The sequence below is a fragment of the Sapajus apella genome, unplaced genomic scaffold, assembly GCF_009761245.1.
Source record: "Sapajus apella isolate SASKATOON/1434 unplaced genomic scaffold, GSC_monkey_1.0 scaffold56, whole genome shotgun sequence".
NCBI lineage: Eukaryota > Metazoa > Chordata > Mammalia > Primates > Cebidae > Sapajus > Sapajus apella.
The window spans coordinates 5,714,261-5,734,385 of record NW_022436996.1 but is presented as its reverse complement, the minus strand read 5'-3'; positions in this window follow the sequence as shown (position 1 = coordinate 5,734,385).

The following is a 20,125-nucleotide window of genomic DNA, read 5'->3' as shown; positions in this document are numbered from 1 at the left end:
AATCTGAATAAACTCTGTGGATTATATCAATGTCAGCTTCCTGGTTTTCTAGGGCAGTTAGGCAAGATGTTATCCTTCGGGGAAATTGGGTGAAGGGTATGTAGGACTTCACTGTATATTTCTTAGAGCTTTCTGTGAATCTTTTTTTCAGTTGTATATTTTCAAGTCATACAACATGATGTTTTGATATATATATGTATAGTGAAATGATTATTACACTCAAGCCAATTAACATATTCATCATTTCACATAATTTGTGTTTGTGTGTGCTAAGAGCACCTAAAAGCTACTCTCTTCACAAATTATCAGTATACAATATTATTAACTATAGTCTTCATGCTGTTGTGCATTAGATGTTTAGACTTATTCATTGATGATAACTCAACTTTGTACCCTTTGACCTGTCAATCTTTTTTCAAAATAGAAAGTTTAAAAAATAATATACTCTAAGGTACAATGGAGACAAAAATGGAAATAAGTAATGTTTACCAAAAAGATTTATGCGATAGCAGAAAGAACACTGGTCTGGACCTGAAAGGCTGGATTCAGGTCTTGTTTTGTCCTTGCTAGCGTGGTGATCCTGGGTCAGTGCACTGGAGACTTAGGAGTTTTGATTACCTGTTGATACTGTGGGAATTATAGGAGCTGCTCTGCTTATTTCAAAAGGTTATTGTAAAGATTCAATGAGACATTATACATAAAACACTTTTCATAGTGCCTAAAACATAGTAAGTACTCAATAAATGTTAGTTGTTTTAATAGTATACATTATAATCATTATATTAAGTATGTGCAAATACAATGGAAAATACTGATTGTCTTTGCAGAGAAGCTGGCTGTGTCTTCAGGTTTGATAGTTGACAGACTGTTTGGAAGACCCCTACCCAACTGTAATTGTGTTCCTAGGGTCTATTGGCAAAGGTATTTGTGTGTCTGTATGTGTGTGCACTGCTAAATACAGGAAAAATAATTATGAGTTAGAGTTTACCATATGAGTAGTTAGACCAAAGGCAACTTGCAGCTTCCTGTCTCTGAGGTCTGTTTCCTGCAGGGAACCCAGCAACATCAGGGATTCTTCCAGGTCACTAAGTGACCATTTTAATAGAACTTATTTGCTTTACCCACAGGCTACCAGTGAACAAATTTCCAGCAAATTCTTAATTGAGCGATAGCACTTAATAACTTTGTCATATCATTTGTGATTGTCTTGATAATACTGTTTAAACAATTAGACGGATATGTTGGTGGTGTGGTTTCCACTGCATATCAGACATTAACTGGCTACTGTGTTGAGTATCCGCCTGTTGTTAAAGGGTTTCTGAAAAATAGCTAGTCAGGACCCTAACCTTGGTTCTCTTTGTCTTTTATGGGATATACAGAAATGACTTACACTTTGCAGATCCAAACTCAGTTTTCATTAGTTCTGCCCTTCCAGTTATTCAGGCAGATAGTGGCCCAGTGGTTGGATGGGTATTTCTTTGACGTTGAATTTTCCTGCTCCATTGACTTACCTGATCTAGTTGTAGCGTGGTTTTCCTTACATTTCTTATTTAAGCCACGTTCTTATTTGGAATGTGTCTTTGGCATTCTAGACTCATACAGAGTCTCAGAATGATAGAAACTTCCATATATTTGTAGAACAGCCTTCCATTCTAAGGAAGGGCAGAGGGAAGGAAGATCTGCCTTGTTACTACGTCTTCACTGACTAAGGATGCGGATGTGGACACAAAGGCTGCTCCATTATGTGTGAACCTCTATTCCCAGTGTTCTTTGTGGAAAGCACTGGACTTGGGACACTTGATTACTGCAATCCCTCTCCCCTACTCATAGATGTCTGTTACTGCCTATAGCTCTGAAATTCTCTATTTCCAAACCTGTGGCATGGTGGCCATCCCAAGGCTTTCTTGGTACTTTTGAATCCAACCTCCTCTGAGACACTGAGCTATTAAACTTTTTCCTCCCAGTGGAAACATTTCCTGGTTGTAAAAGATTTTGAAAGTCATAGATTCCAAACAAAGACAATTGATTTGCTCTTCATTGTTCCAGAATTCCCTCCAGTTCTCTGCTGCTCCTTTTTAAACCTCCATACTCATTTGCATGAGTTTTTACTTTCTCTGCTTGACCCTGATTCCCACTCTAATACTTGACAGAAGCGTATACACATATCTGTGCAGCAGATTGTGCAATGGGTGGTATTTGTGGGATATTTACCCAGTGAGACAACAAAGCTCCATTCAGATAGAGAGCTCTACCCACGAATTATGCACGTAATGTGAAAAATAAATGGGGTTGTTAATGTTGATGCTATTAGCACGTTAACTCACTTTAAAACCATTTTATTCACGATTAAGTAACAATTGGATGCTGCATTATCAAGGGATCTCTAAATTGCTGTGTATGTTGGCTAATTCTTCAACTGGCTAATTTCTGAGGGTAGGGAAGGAAGGCAGGAGCTGGTGAGGTTTAGCTTTTGAAAAGTTGTTAACAGAGTAGTTTTTTTAACATTTTATAACCACATTCATAAGGGGTAACTTTTAAAAGACTATTGGGCCTTATGAACTGATTCCCTTAACATAAATAATTCAATTGGTCTTAATTAAATATTCTAACTGAGGTTTTGGTCTTATAAAAAAAATTTAGTGTACCAGATTGCAAAGTTAATAAGCATTTTTTTAAAATGCGGTTGATATCTCTTATCTGTCAGATAGCTTTTTAAGTTATACAAAAAGTAGAGATTTCCTAACTTAAATTGATGTTGGGCTTGGATGAACTGTTTCTATTCTGTATCAGCTCAAGAAATTTGGGACACATTCTGAGTCTAGATCTGCATCAACAATATGAATACCCCAAAATATAAAAATGTGTTGTTAAAATAAGAATATCAAAGAAAGATGCTTGTCCTGAATATTCAGCAAAAATTAACGTGTAGGAGGCTTGCAACCCCGTTTCTTCTTTTGCTATCCTTACCCTGCATAGATCAGGTGCTTTATAATATAGGAGGTTATTTAATCCTGTGGCATATTTTTGAGGTTGTTGTATCCATTCCTATGTGACAGATGGGGAAACTGAGGCCAAGAACACTGAAATAATCTTCTGAGATTACTGACCATACTGAGTTTCTCAGCGTGTAGCCCATGGAAGACGTGTGTCAGAATCGCTTGGTGTACTGAAGTGCAGATTAGGGGCCTCACCTAGAACTTCTAAATGTTTGAAGTTGGGGCACATACATTTAATTTTTTTAACTGGTTCACTAGGTTGTTTGTGTAAACCCCAAAGTTAGATTATTATGTGTTACAGCATCGCTACTTCCTGACACACCCAAGCTCTGCTTATGCACAAGGACTGCCTTGTGTAAGTGAATCAGTCTGGAAATGGAGACAGTGGCAGCAATATTTTCTATCTGAGAAACTCAGGCCTGAAAGTATTTTGATAATTTTTATCTTTGGTTATCCACTTTTGCAGTTGGAGGTACTTATGTGCCCCTGTGAATTCCTGCTTACTTTTGACTCTAATGATAGCTGTTTTGGGTATCTGAGCCCTGATTCTAGTACATTCATGTTTTCAGGAGGGAATTTACTGTCATGTGTTAGTTCAAACCCATGGAAGCAGAAACCACTCTAGGTCTTTGAACAGAGGGAACTCTATGTAGGGAACGGTGTCCACTGATGACAAAAGACTGGAAAAGTCAAGTGGGACACTAAGGCAATAGATGAATTAGGAACAGCAGAAAGACACTGCCTTATCTGTGCGTGAGGGGACACTTAAAGGAGGTAGTGTGGCCACAATCCAGGATCTGGGGCCCTTTGCCAGGTTCTGGAAGATCTAGGGAGAAGACTTTGGTGAGAGATATTTTCAGTCGTCCACACGCACCTCTTATTGGTCAAAATTGACAGAAAGCCAGTTGGCACAGGCGCTGGGAAAATGGAATGTCCTGAACACAGAGCAAATAGGGGAAGTGAAGGTCATGGATATGAGAGCAAGGAGGCACGTGATCAATGAATGCTTCCCTGGGGGAAGGACTGTCTGGTCTGATTGGCCACTAGTTCACTCTCATCTGCCCATGTGAGGAAGCGTAACTGGTTTGTTAAGTATGGCTAAACTGGTTTGATCTGGCCTGCTGAACTCTGGTTAGCAGGAGCAGGGCCCTTTGCTCCCCACCTCTCTTGCCTCTTAAGTCTTTTCATGCCTGTGTAGCAAGCGGGCATGCAAGCTCTGAGTTTATAATCCCAGGCGGGGCACCCTCATGATCTCATGCAGTCAGGGACAGGCAGCCCCAGACTTTTAGCTTCAGAGAGGGAGGTGAAAGGTCCAGTCATATAATCTGTGGTAGCAAGATAATGTCCATGTCCTTACTCTTGGAACCTGTGGATATATTAGGTTACATGGAAAAGGGGAATTCAGGATGCAGATGAAATTGAGTTGTTTATTAGCTGATTTTAAAATAGAGATGATCCTGTAATTGGCTAGCCACAAGTAGAAGAATGAAACTGGATCCTCATCTCTCACCTCATATAAAAATCAACTCAATGTGAATCAAGGACTTAAATCTAAGACCAAAAACCATAAAAGTTCTAGAAGATAACATCAGAAAAACCCTTCTAGACATTGGCCTGAGCCTGACAAAGACTTCATGACCAAGAACTCAAAAGCAAATGCAACTAAAACAAAGATAAATAGATGGGACTGAATTAAACTAAAAAGCTTCTGTATAGCAAAAGAAACAATCAGCAGAATAAACAGACAACCTGCAGAGTGGGAGAAAATCTTGCCAATCTATACATCCAACAAAGGACTAACATCCAGAATCTAGAAGAAATTCAAACAAATTAGCAAGAGAAAAACAATTTCATCAAAAAGTGAGCTAATGACGTGAATAGAAAATTCTCAAAATATATAAATGGCCAACAAATATATGATAAAATGCTCAACATCACTAATTATCAGGGAAATGCTAATCAGAACTACCATGTGATACGACCTCACTCCTGCAGGAATAGCCATAATCAAAAAATCAAAAAATAATAGATGTTGGCATGGATGTGGTGAAAAGGGAACACTTCTACGCTGCTGGTGGGAATGTAAACTAGCACAACCATTATGCAAAACAGTGTGGAGATTGCTTAAAGAGCTAAAAGTAGATCTACCATTTGATCCAGAAATCCCACTCCTGGGTATCCACACAGAGGAAAATAAGGCATCATACAAAAAAGATTCTTGCACTTATAGCAGCACAACTTCAATTGCAAAAATATGAAACCAGCCCAAATGTGCCTCAATCAATGAGTGAATAAATAGATTGTGGTATATATATGTAACATGGAATACTACTCGCTATAAAAAGGAATGAAATAATTATATTCACAGTGACCTGGATGGAATTGGAGACCATTATTCTAAGTGAAGAAACTCAGGAATGGAAAACCAAACATCATATGTTCTCACTCATAAGTGGGAGCTATGGGAATGCAAAGGTGTGAGAATGATACAGTGGATTTTGAAGACTCGGGGAGAAAGGTGGGAGGGGGTGAGGGATAAAAAACTACACGTTGGGTACAGTGCATACTGCTCAGGTGACGGGTGCACTAAAATCTCAGAAATCACCACTAAAGAACTTATTTATGTAACCAAACACCACCTGTTCCCCCAAAGCCTATGAAATAAAAAATAAAGAATAAAGAATAAATGATGCCCCTACTAACAACGATAATACGTACATACATACATACATAAAATAGAGATGATCCTGGATTACCTGGGTGTGCCTAGTGTAATTACAAGAGTTCTTAAAAGTGGATGAGGGAGAGAGAATGAACCAGCGAGAGTTGTCACTACAGAATTAAATATGCTATCAAGGTTGCTGTCCACATCAAAGGGGAAAGGAACGCCACTTGATCGATTTGGCATAACTGGCTTTTTGCAAGAAGCAACTAGACCTCTTATACCAATCATACATGAAATAAATTTCAAACGTATTAGATACAAATATATAGGTGACTTAAAACAAGAAATTTGAGGATAACAGTTTTGTGATGTGGGCTGAGGAGGAGTATCTGCTTAAGACTAGAAACAGAGAAAGAAAAAGGCTGACATTGCTAGCCACATAAAAATTTAAAATCTCTTTATGTGTAAAGATACCAGAAAAGAAAATCTAAACAGGAGTGAAAGTCTGAAAGAAAGCAGGGGCAACACACATAACAAAGGGTGGATTTCCCTCCGCATATAGATGAGAGGACGGCCACTGAGTAGAAAAGGGGGTACAGGCAATTAACTGCCAGGCAAGTTCCAGACAAATGCACACAGTTGTCCACTGTGGAAAGCTGTTGATTTTGGCCTGAAAGCCTCTTTCTTTTTTTTTTTTTTTTTAAACTCACCTGAGGTTTGCAATTTTTGTTTGTATTTCTTTTGTCCAAAAAGTTTGAGTGTTTTTATTTTCTATATGCTTAGATTTATTTTGACTATCCTATTCTTCGTTCTTCTTTTCTAGTTTCATTGAGTAATGTTCAGAAAATATGTTCTGTATGATCTCTAGGCAGAACGTGTGAAGATTATGTTTATAAACTAATAAAATGCTTATTAAATATTCTATTAGTCTTTTAAAATGCTTATTTTAGTTTTGGGTGTTAAGTTTTATAGTTACTCAATATTATACCAAATTTGTTAGTCTTGTTAGTGAAATTCTAAAATCTCATTTTAAAAATTGAATCTGTTTTTGAGAAATGTGTTTTTGCCTTTCCAGTTTCTCCTTGAATTTATGTGCCTTTTGCTGTAGATATTTTGGTGGTTTGTTATGTGCTTGAAGATTCATGACTGTTATATCTTCTTTGTGAATTATCTCTTTAATCCATATGAAATTATTTCTTTCTGCCATTTCAGAATGTTTGCTTTGAAATCATATTAGTATTGCTACACCTGATTCATTTATTAGCATTTTATCATGTATCTCATCTATTACTTAATTTATTACTTTTTTCTTGTGCCATCTGATTTTGGATAAGTCTGTTATAAACAGCATGCACTTAAACTATCATAATATGCCTTTTAATAGAGAATTTAACCTATTGAGATGACTAATATATCCCAAGTTATGGCAATGATCATCTCTTTAAATTTTCAAGGAAAACCACTTGTCAATGGAAATAAGATATAAAACTAAATTACTACAGGGAAAAAAGAGAAAGATTTCTACCAACCAAAGAAGACTAAAGAGAGGCAATCACCTACGCAGAAGGCAGCTTATGAACAAAGTCCCCAGCTACCCCCTCATGGCCTTCTGCATGCTCTCCATTCTCCCCAGAAGGCAGCTTATGAACAAAATCCCCAGCTACCCCCTCATGGCCTTCTGCATGCTCTCCATTCTCCCCAGAAGGCAGCTTATGAACAAAGTCCCCAGCTACCCCCTCATGGCCTTCTGCATGCTCTCCATTCTCCCCAGCCACTCTAAAGATTTTTATGACTCATGTTGAATTTTAGTTATTGATGACTTTTTCTTTTATTAACCTTAATTGGAAGTCAATTCTTCAATATTGCATTAAAGGTAATGATGATATTCTCTTAAGTGAAAATTTGCTGGCTCTGCCTAGATAGTAAAAGTTCCCAGATACAGCAGCGAAAGTACTTGCTGTGCTATTGCTGTGATGTTGCATCGTTTCTACTGCCATCATGGTGGACTTCTGTATTTCACAGTTTTCTAGGGGATGGAAGCAAATTATCTTGGCGATGAAGAAATTTTTTGAAATTTGTAACATTTTTGAAATTAGTTTCCTGTTTATGGCTATTTATTCTAATATCTGGTGATTATTCATTGCTTTTTAATGTTTCTTTACACTTTATGGCAGGACAAGTTAATCAATCAGAGTGAATTATCTGAGAACTCTAAGGGTCAGCATTCTCTTTCCTTAGCACATCCCTTACCAGGAGGATATACGTATGAGAGGCCTTCCCCTCGAGAATAGTTAGGGAATGGTTCCTTTTGAGGATTCGAGGGTCCATGCCTCCCTTTATCCTGCCTGGGTCTTAGCTGATGCATCTTATGTGCAGAGAAAAAGCTAGTAGAACAGAGAGAATTTTATCTAAAGCGACAGGGGTGTCTTGTAAGTCCTAGAAGGCAAGTCCTGCTGATTAAAACTGTTTGAAATGTGTACTTTTCTGAATAATAATATTTTCATTAAGGAAAAAACTGGATTGAAGATTGACACTTGCCTTCGAGGTAGCTGGGACCTGCCTGAAACTCAAGACTTAATCTGATAAATCTGTCCTTGGAGTTGATGCATCCTGATTTGATAAATCTGTCTTTGTTACAAGCTGGAAGAGAGAAATGCTCCCTCCAGATGGCCTGTGCACCTGGGCAGAAGCAGAGGGGGCAGGGAGTGGAGGTAGCAGAGGCATCTGTCACATCTGCACAGGGGGCAAGCACCTGGCCCATTCTTGCTTTTGAGACCCAGTGAAATAGGACCCTCAGGTCCTGACCAGTTACAGGATTGCATCTTCCTCCCTTGGAAAGGAAACAGAAAAGACTTAAGTAAGCTCTAGCTGGAGAGAGTGGGAAGAATGAGAATCTCACCTGAGAGAGGCAAAGAAAAAGCACTAGAAGGGCAAAGCCGTTCTCCTTCACGCCCTTCTGCTGCTGCTGCTGCTGTGCTTGCTGGTTTGTCTGCATCCTCACAGCTCCAATCAGCGCCCCCAGTTGTCCACATCCATCATGGACCCAGAAGTTCCCCAAATATTATTTTTCCTGCTTGCACCATTTTAATATTCCAATGACCTACAGATTGTTCTTGTCTCTTTTGTTTCAGTGGAAATTTAGGGAGGAGGAGATCTAAACATGTGGACTTTATCTACCTTCTTGAAATGAAAAGGCGACAGGTGGGTGAGGAGAAGGATTCCAGGGAGAGGTCAAGGGGTGATAGAGGACGTGAAACCAACTGCTGAACAACATTTTTAGAACTGAGAGGCTTGGGACAAGAGGAGGTAGAGCCATTCCCACCTTCAAAGATTTTTATAATTTTGAGGTGGAGACAACATTAACTCCGGAGTAATTAGAGAGACCCAGGGCACGCGTGGTGCACAGAGGCAAGCCATGCTCTGGAACAAAGTTATGTCTCTGTTCTTCATTTCAGCCTCTGCACGCCTATGGCTGCCATTCTAGAATTCCTGTGTTCTCCTTTTCAACTTAATTCTTCCCCTCCTTCAAAAGCAGGAACCCATTCATGTGCTCCGTGGAAACCCTTTCAGACCATTTCTTGTCAACAATGGAAATCAGTTGAGTCCATGTCTTTTGAATCAGAACCTTTTGTGTGCTGAGATGCAGAGGGGCACACCCCAGCCTGTCTTCTGAGGAGCATATGCATCTCTCCTTCTTGGGGATGGCTTCAGGCCTTGGTGTTCCTGCTGCTCTTTTCACACTTCCACAGGCTTTCTGCATCCGTTAAAGCATGTGTCTCATGCATTCCTTGATGCTATCACTAATTAATACTAATCAGTTCCTTGGGAAACTATCATATGCTTTTTGTATCTTAAGGAAGGAGTGTTTGTGGGAGTCAGTTACCTATTCACCATCTTTGTCTGCTCTGCTGTGGGTAGCAGCTACATTGCTCAGCCTCCCTTGCCCTCTGCCGATGGACACTCTAGTGCAAGACTGGAAGGAGGGAAGTCAAGGCTTTTACACCTGCTTTCTATCTCAGACAGCATCTCCTCGGTGCTCCGTTCTTCTAGGGGCAGCCCTTCCCCTTCCCTCTGTACTCCTGACTGTGGCCAGGCAGCCCCACTGTGCTTATCCAGCTCTCAGCCCTGGGAGACCTGCCTCATACCCAGGACTGGGAATGACACCTGCTGTTACTAGAATCTAGTTTGCCTCATCGTCCCTTTAGGCATCCCAATCTTCTGATACCTGCATTAACAGTTCCCATATTAAATTCCCTTTGTTTGAAGTCCTAGCCTGGTTTCTGTTTTCTGACCAGACCCTACTGATAGAGCATTCGTCTAATCTCTCAACACTTTATTTATTGATTAAAAACAATTGTGCTGCTTCTACATGTCAGGCACTGTGCTAGATGCCATGGATTGAAAAATAAAAGAGAAGTAACTGGACAAGCAGCTGTTGTCTTGAAATTTGATGACTGGAAAAATGTGAGAGGCATCATCCTTGCCTTGAGCCCCTGCCATGCCATTGGGCACTGAATGTTTGGTACATTTGTGTGTTTTGACTGAAGACCGAGACTACTCCTAAGGAAGGATATTTCAGAGTATAGACAGCTGTGTTTCCACTAGTAGTTAAATGTCATGTTCCTAATTGGACATGAGCTCTGACTCTGTAGTGACCAAATAGGGTGGTGGCAGCTGAGGAGTTAAACCTGAATTTTAACTGAGGTTGAAATTTCACGTCGGACCGTTTCACGGTGGCTTGCAAGGAGCGCATTGTTGCTCTGTGGGGATAGAGACTCAATTTATGCTTCACCTCTGGCACTGTAAAGAGCACAAATGTCCTAAAATTCCTTTATATTCTTGGAACAAGCAGATTCACTATCATTGCCAAACATTTCTAGCAGCCTTTGCCCAAGTATTCAAAGTGGAGTGAAACCCTTGAGATAGCATTGACCCAATCAGAATGCCAAGTACCACTTACAAGGCAGCCACCGTGTCTTACCCCCAGAAGGAGCTCCTGATGGGAACTGATTTCAGAAATTGAATGAGGCGGACCCTCGTCAGATAGGGCTTTGTGCTTGAGCTACGATTCTTTAGGCAGAGCACAGTGTGGCTTCCCACTCAGGCTCTGCACTGCCCTCATGCAATTTGATGGATTGTTTAGCATTTATCAACCTCTGAAGCTCCATGCCCAGAAGTGATATTTCTTTGGATTCAAAGCCTTTAAAAGCTTAGAGGAGTGCTAGATGAGATGGGTGGGTGATTTATTAGGTTGCTGGGCTATTTGGAGTTTCTTTGACTGTGGAGCAAATGTTGCTTAGTGCCCTGGATGATGATAAATGAAGCTCTCATAGGAGCTTGATCTCAGAGAAAGTCTCTCTGTTTGGTGAGCTGTGTAATGTCTTTGGTGTAGGGCAAAATTCTTAATATTTCAATTTTTGAGGGGGTGTCATGGCCCCCTTGAAAATATGATGAAAGCTTTAGACTCTCACTAGAAAAATGCATTTACACATAATTTTGCATATAGTCCCTCTTAAATCCTTAAATTCAGGGGCTCCAGATGAATAATTATGAAGATAGAATATGAACAATGATGCATGTTAGAGGAACTGGTAGGCACCCTGTGTCTAAGAGGCTGGTCATATGATGCAGGCAGTTCCATAGCCTCCTTCTGGCCTTTCGAAGCATACATTCCACTGATACTGGAGAGGTGACAAAGGCCGTGTGTTCATGGTCACAGCACGTCAATGTTTGTGCTTGGGCAAAAGGCCCGAGACTTTTCTCCTTTGTGGTATAGCTAGGTGATGTCTGTTTTTTATTTTATTTTATTTTATTGCAAACATTTCCCTGTGGCTTTCATTTCTGTCACTGCATCGAAACCAGTCTTGTCAAATTTATCCACAACCCCAGTCTTTCCAAACCTGATATTTTATTCTTCCTCTTCTTTGGCAGCTTAGCAGCATTGACATAGAAGCCTCCTTTGTAGGCTTCTCCTCAACCGTCTGCATCATAAATGCTGGGGTGTCCCAGGGCTTTGGCCTGAGACCTTATTTCATCACTCTCTTCACTTATTCTTCCAATGGTTCCATCCAGTTCTACTGCTGTGAAAATCTCCTGGATGCTGATGATTCCAGCCCTGACCACTAAGCTGAGTTCTGACGCAGGCATTCAGCCACTTGCTTGAAACCACCATGCGGGTGAATAAACATCTCAAAATTCATTTATCCAAATGAAGTTCATGGCTGCCATTTTTTTTGAAATGGGAGAGGCTGGAAGAAAACCATCTGGGGTGCAAGTGGAGAGGTGACAGGTTGCCGGCTAAATATTTGCAGAGCACTCTTCCCTGGATATCTTCTACCTTACCTTGACCATCTGTTTCATCTGGAAATGCAGTCAGAGCTTCATCTCCAGCAGAGATCACCATTGCATTGGCTTTCTCCATTTTTGTTACTGTAGGCCGCACTGCCTTCACTTTTCATCCGGTGTAAGGCAATAGCTTCCTCGAGGGTCTCTCTGCTTCCTCTTTCATCCATTCCTGTTATTCTTCCACTGGCAACTACAGTGACTCCTCAAGCTTTCGTTTGCCTCCTAAAACCTATCAGGGGATTCAGATTATCAGAATGAATAGGCTCCTTGTCATCTGTGGCCCTTCACTGGCTTCCTGTCTCGTACCCTCACATTCTCCACTATGTCGTAGCTAGGCTCAGTGATTTTCTATTTTTTAAACATGTGAGGCTCTTGTCCTTCTTTGGGATTATAGAGAAAATGTGGCACAAATACATGAATTTTCGCATTACGATGCCTTATCTGAATCAGATTACAAGCTCCTTGAGCGCAAAGACCCAATGTAATGCTGTCCCCAACATCCCTGCCTTTCCCTCTGGCCTTCCTTTGTCTTTGTCTAAGACAGTGACTGGTACTATTTCATTTGACTCTTTGTTTTCTGAGCACCTACTAAGTGTCAGGTTACAATTAAGTGCTCGGAGTTTAGTAGATGTTAGATGTTGAGGTTGTTTCTTACTTTTGAATACAAGCTGTCACAGGATGCGGACGGGAGTGAGGAGACACCTGTGGTGATAAATAAGAGGTGTGTCAGTGCAGATTTTTAACTTGGGTAGAACCTTATTATTCTGATGAAGTTTGAAAACTATCGCGAGCTAACTTTATTGCTTTGGATCAGTAATTGACTAAATAGTGCCTTAGTTGCTTGCAAGAGTAAATATAATTTCCCAATGTGCTCAATTCCCTCCTAGGCTATAGCTGAGAGACTCACACTTAATGGAAAATAATGATATCCCTAACTAGAGTAGACAACAAGCAAGGTAAACCGTTGCTTATCTTCCTGTCCTCTGATAAACATCTTCTACTAAGAGTTTTGTCTGAAACGCAGCAGAACAGTAAATCAAAGCACGTTAAAGAGGGAAATACTACTCTTTCAGCCACAGACTACCTTCAGATGTAAACACAGCAACTATAAAATGTTAGGTGTGAGGCCATGTCTGTTCTGGTGTTATACTTGGATGTGGAGAATATACCTTATATTTTTCTTCAAGGCTTTGTCTGAAAACAAATACATTTAAAGCAAGTCTTGCTAGGTCATAACCAAAGCATCCTTGCTAATACGAGTGGAATTAGCTACCAAGTGTAAACATTGAATAGAAGCTTAGCTCTCAGAGTTTAGTAAGCAAGCTTAAGCATTTCCCATAAATTTTAAGCTGTTAGTTATAAAAGAATAGAGCAACTTGGCCTCTTAGGTGGAGTGAGGATATTCTATTCTGGTTAAAAATCATAAGGGGCTTATGGAAATGAGTGGCATGCTGTTCTTTTGAAAAATGTAAGTATATGTTTTCATTTTCTGCTCAAATAAAAGTGAAATCAGAAAAGAGGAAACTTAGGCAAACGTGAGGGTCTTGTTTCTTTTCTTTTTTTTTCTGTCAGAAGAGTGAAGACTGTGATGCGAGCCTGTACCCAAGAGATTTTATTCCCTACAGTTTTTTTTTTATTGTGGTAAAATACCACATAACATAAAGTTTATTATCTGAGCCACTTTAAATTTACAGTTCAGTGGCAATAAATACATTTATAATGTTGCACAACCATCACCACCATCTGTCTCCACGTCTCTTTTCATCTTGCAGAACTGAAACTCTGTACCCATTAAACAATAACTATCCATTCCCTTCTATCCCAGCCCCGGGTAACCACCATTCTACTTTCTGTCTCTGATTTTGAACTAATATAAGTATCTTATGTAAGTGAAATCATGAAACATTTGTCTTTTTGTGATTGGCTTATTGCATGTAGCATAATGTCTTCAAGTTTCATCCATGCTGTACATGTAACAGGATTTTCTTTCTTTGTAGGACGGACTAACAATCCATTGTCTGTGCAGACTGTGTTTTGCTTATCCATGCATCTGTTGATGGATACTTGGGTTACTTCCACATTTAGATATTGGGGTAATACTGCTATAAGCAAGTTTATACACATAACTTTTGGGGACCCTGTTTTTCATTCTGTTAAGTATATACCCAGAAGTATAATTGCTGTATCTCATAGTAATATATTTTTAATTTTTTCAGGAAACAACATACTGTTTTCTACAGTGGCTGCAAAAGTTTACATTCCCACCAACCATGTAAAATTTCTTCACATCCTTGCCAAGGATGTTTTGCTCTGTTTTTATTTTATTTTATAGAAACCATCCTAATGGATGTGAAGTGGTATCTCATAGTAGTTTTGATGTGCATTTCCCTAATAATTAGCAATGATGAACATTTTCTCATGTGCTTATTGGCCATTTTATATCTTATTTGGACAAATGTCTATTTAAGTCCTTTGCTCATTTTTGAATTGAATTGTTGTTGAGTTTTAGGAGTTCTTTATATATTCTGGATATTAATCTCTTAATAGATATATTATTGGCAATATTTTCTCCCATTTAGTGGATTGCACTTTTACTTAGTTGATATTGTATTTAGATGCACAAAATTTGTAATTTCATGAAGTCCAATTTGTCTATTTTTTATTTTGTTGCCTGTGTTTTTGGTGTTATAATCAAGAAATCATTGTCAAGTGTGATGCTGTGAAGCTTTTGTCCTATATTTTCTTCTACTTTTAGGTCTTATGTTTAAGTCTTTGATCCATTTTGACTTTGTATATGGTGTTAGGTTAGGATCCGACTTTATTCTTTTGCATGTGGATATTTAGTTTTCCCAGCACCATATGTTGAAAAAATGATCTTTTCCCCATTATATGGCCTTGGCAGCCTTGTTAAAAGTCATTGGATCATATTATGTAAGAATGTATTTCTGGGCTTTCTATTCGATTCTAGTGGTTTATATGTCTGTCTTTATGCCAGTATTAGACTGTTTTGATTATTCTAACTCTGTAGTAAGTTTTGAGATCAGAAAGTGTGAATCTCCCAACTTTGCTTCCTTTGAAAGATTTTTTAGTTAGGGTTCCTTGAGATTTCATATTTATTCTAGAATAGATTTTTCTGTCTCTGCAAAAAATTATTGTGGTTTTGATAGGAATTGCATAAATCTGTAAATTGCTTTGTATAGTATTGACATCTTAACAGTGTTGCCTTCCAATCCATGAACATGGGGTATGTTTCCATTTGTTTATGTCTTCTTTAGTTTCTTTGTATTATCAATGTTTTATTGTGTTCATTATACAAGTCTTTCACCTCCTTGGTCAAATTAATTTCTAATTATTTTATTCTTTTAGATGTTATTTCAAGTGGAATTGTTTCTGTAAATTCCTTTTTGTATTGTTAATTGTTAGTGAATAGAAATGCAACTGATTTTTATGTGTTGACTCTGTACCTTGCAACTTTGCTAAACCTATTAATTCTAACAGCTTTTTGGGGGGAACCTTTAGAGTTTTCTATATATAAGATCACATTATCTGTGAACAGAGATCATTTTCCTTCTTCCTTCTCAGTTTAAATGCATTTTATATATTGTTCATGCCTAACTTCTCTTGCTAGAATATCCAGTATGATGTTGAATAGAAATGATGCAAGTGAACATCTTTGCCTTGTTTCTGATCTTGGAGGAAAAACTTTCAGTCTTTCATCCGTTAAGTATACAATGTTTGCTGTGGGTTTTTCTTATGTGGCTTTTTATTGTGTTGAGGTAATTTCCTTCTACTTCTGGTTTCTTGAGTGTAATTTTGTCAAATGCTTTTTCTGCATCTATTAAGATGACCACTTGGCTTTTCCCTTCATTCTATAAAAGGAATGTGTTACACTGATCAACTTTAGTGTGTTACACCATACTCACAACTTAGGAATAAATCCTACTTTGTCATAGTATATGATTCTTTTAATATGCTGTTGAATTTGATTTACTAGTACTTGTTTGAGGATTTTTGCATCAATATGCATAAGAGATATGTTTTTCTTTTCAATGGTATCTTTGGCTTTGAGTTCAGAGTAATGCTGGCCTCATAGAATGAGTTAGGAAGTGTTATTTTATCTTCAGTTTTATGGAAAAATTTGAGAAAGATAGGTATTAGTTCTTTACATGTTTGGTAAAATTCACCAGTGAAGCCATTAGGTCCAGAGCGTTTCTTTTTTAGGAGATTTTTGATTACTAATTCAATCTCTTTTGGTTTTATTTTCATTTTAAAATTATACTTTAAGTTCTGGGGTATACGTGTGGATCATGCAGGATTGTTACATAGGTACACACATGCCATGGTCGTTTGCTGCATTCATCAATCACCCTGTCATCTACATTAGGTATTTCTCCTGTTAACCCTTCCTAATCCCCCCACCCTCTGTTCTCCTTCCCCTAGTTCCCCCACTCCCTGAAAGGCCCTGGTGTGTGATGTTCCCCTCCCTGTGTCCATGTGTTCCCATTGTTCAACATCCACTTATGAGTGAGAACATGTGGTGTTTTGTTTTCTGTTATTGTGTCAGTTTGCTGAGAATGATGGTTTCCAGCTTCATCCATGTCCCCACAAAGGATAGGAACTCATCATTTTTTATGGCTGCTATATAGGTCTAGCCAGATTTTCTATTTCTTTGCAATTTAGTCTTGGTAGGCCGTTTTTTTCCCTAGAAATTTGTCCATATTATCTAGGTTATTCAATTTTTGTTTTACTATCATACATAGCACTCTCTTATAATTATATTTATTTCTGTAGATCCAGTAGCAGTGTCCCTGCTTTCAGTTCTGATTTTAATATTTTGAGTCTTCTCTCTTTTAAAATTTAAATCCATCTAGCTAAAAGTTTCTCAATTTTGTCGATCTTTTCAAAGAACCAACTTTGGTTTTATTGTTTTTCTATTCTCTATTTCACTTACCTCTGCCCTAATCTTTATTATTATCTTCCTTCTGCTAAATTTGGGTTTAGTTTGTTCTTTTTCTGGCTTCTTAAGTTGTAAAGTTAGATTGTTAATTTGAAATCTTTTTTGCTTTTTAAATGTATGTGTTATAGCTATAAAATTTCTTCTTAGCAATGCTTTCATTGCATTCCATAAATTTTGGTATGCTGTGTTTTTGTTTTCATTTATGTCTAAGCATTATTTTCTAGTGTCTTGCACTCTCCCAAGCCTAAACCAGGAAAAAGTTAAAACCCCGAATAAACCAATAACAAGGGCTAAAGTTGAGGCAGCAATTAAGAGCCCACCAACCAAAAAAAGTCCAGGTCCAGATGGGTTCACAGCCGAATTCGACCAGACATACAAAGAGGAGCTGGTACCACTCCTTCTGAAACTATTCCAAATGATCCAAAAAGAGGGAATCCTTTCCAAATCATTTTATGAGACCAACATCATCCTGATACCAAAACCCAGCAGAGACTCAACAAAGAAAGAAAACTTCAGACCAATATCCATGATGAACTTAGATGCAAAAATCTTCAAGAAAATATTGGCAAACTGATTGTAACAGCACATCAAAAAGCTTATCCATCACAATCAAGTAGGCTTCAACTTGGGGATGCAAGGCTGGCTCAATATGTGCAAGCCTATAAACATAATCCACTACATAAGCAGAACCAAAGACAAAAACCACATGATCATCTCAATAGATGCAGAGAAGGCCTTTGACAAAATTCAACAGCACTTTATGCTAAATACTCTCAATAAACTAGTGTCCCTTGTAATACCTTCTTTGAGCTATTGGTTGTTTAAGGGTGTGTTATTTAATTTCCACAAATTTGTGAGTTTTTAGTTTTATTCCTGTTATTTATTTTTTATTGTAGGGTTTTGACTTGGCTTTTTAAAAAATTGTACTTTAGATTCTGGGGTACATATGCAGATCATGCGGGATTCTTGCATAGGTATATACATGGCAAGGTGGTTTGCTGCCTCCATCCCCCTGTCACCTGCATCTGGCATTTTTCCTCATGTTATCTCTCCCTAACCTCCCCACCCTCACTGGCTGTCCCTCCCTAGCCCCGCCAACATACCCCAGTGTGTGATGCTCCCCTCCCTGTGTCCATGTATTCTCATTGTTCAACACCCACCTATGAGTAAGAACATGTGGTGTTTGATTTTCTGTTCTTCTGTCAGTTTGCTGAGAATGATGGTTTCCAGATTCATCCATGTCCCCACAAAGGACACAAACTCATCCTTTTTTATGGCTGTATAGTATTCCATGGTATATATGTGCCACATTTTCCTTTTATTTTTAACTTCATCTATTGTGGTTAGAGAAGATACATTGCATGACATCTATCTTTAAAAATCTACTGAGACTTAATTGGTGAGCTAGCATATGGCATATCCTGGAAAATGTCCCATGTGCCCTTTCGAAAAATGTGTATATTGTTGCTATTGGGCAGAATGTTCTATGTATGTCTGTAAAATCTAGTTGGTTTATTGTGTTAAGTCCCCTGTTTTCTTATGTATTCTCTGTATGTTGTTCTATACATTACTGAAGGGGGGGCACTGAAACCTTCAATTATTATTATAGAACTACTTTCTCTTCAGTTCTGTCAGTTTTGCTTTGTATATTTTAATGGTCTGTTATTAAGTGTGTAAATGTTTATAACTGTTATAACTTCTTGCTTTTTGAGACAGGGTCTCACTCTGCTGCCCAGGCTGGAGTACAGTGGCATGATTATAGCTCACTGCAGTCTCCACCCCCAAGGCTCAAACAGTCCTCCCTCCTTGGTCTCCCAGATATTTCTGACTACCGGCATGTACCACCACATCTGGCTATTTTTTAAAAGTTTTGGTAGAGATGGGGCCTTACGACATTGTCCAGAGTGGGTTGGAACTTCTGAGCTCAAGTGATTCTCTCTCACTGGCCTCTCAAAGTGCTGAGATTATGGGCTTGAGCCACTACACCTGGACTATAATTGTTATAACTTCTTACTCTATTGAAATGTTTGTTAATATATATCCTTTTTTGTCTTTTGTAAACATATTTTTAAATCTATAAAAAAATCTAAAAAAAAATTGCAACAGTTTAGGCGATCATATGCTCTAAGGCAATGCTCCAGTGAGCATTTGAGCTTTCTTTCTCTTTATTGATTCTGAACTTTTGAATTTGGGATGCTCAACCAGTAAGTGTAATGTAAATATTTTTTAAAATCTAAAATTTAAAACACTTCTGGTCCCAAATATTTTAGATAAGAGACACTGACCCTTTATAGCCATTCCTGCTCTCTTTGGGTGACTATTTGCATAAGTTCTTCGATCTTTTTCCATTCCTTCACTTTCATCCTATTTGTATCTTTGGATTTAAAATGACCCTCTTGTAGTCAGCATATAATTAGATCATGTATATTTATGCATTGTGCTACTCTCTGTCTTTTAATGGGACACTGATAAGAAAGGACTTACTTTTGTCATTTTACTACTTGTTTTCTATACATCTTATAGCTTTTTTATTTCTTGCATTGTCTTTTTTTGTGTGTCTAGTTGATTTTTTTGTATTGAAATGTTGAAATGCTTTATCATTTCCTTTTGTGTATGTTCTATAGCTATTTTCTTTATGGTTATCATAGGGACTACATTTAACATCCTAATGTTGTAATGCTCTAATTTAAATTTATATTGTTTAACAATGTACAAATACTCTGCTTTTTTACAGTCCCATCCCCACGCCTTTTTGTTGTTGATGTCATAAAATTATATCCTCTTATAAGCATACCTTATTTTATTGTACCTCACTTTACTGCACTTTGGAAATCTTGAATTTTTTACTAATTGATGGTTTGCAGGAACCCTATGTCAAGCAAGTCTATTAGCATGATTTTTTTTCAACAGCATGTGCTTACCTCATTAGCATTTTTAGAAATATAGTATTTTTAAATTGAAGTATGCACATTTTAAAGACATAATGCTATTTTATACATAATAGACAACAGAATAATATTCATATAACTTTTATATGCACTGGGAAACCAAAAAATTTGTGTGGCTTTCTTTATTATGATATTTGCTTTATTGTGGTAGTCTGGACCTGAACCCACCATATTTCTGATGGAGGTCTGTACGTGGTGTGTCTCAAAATATAAA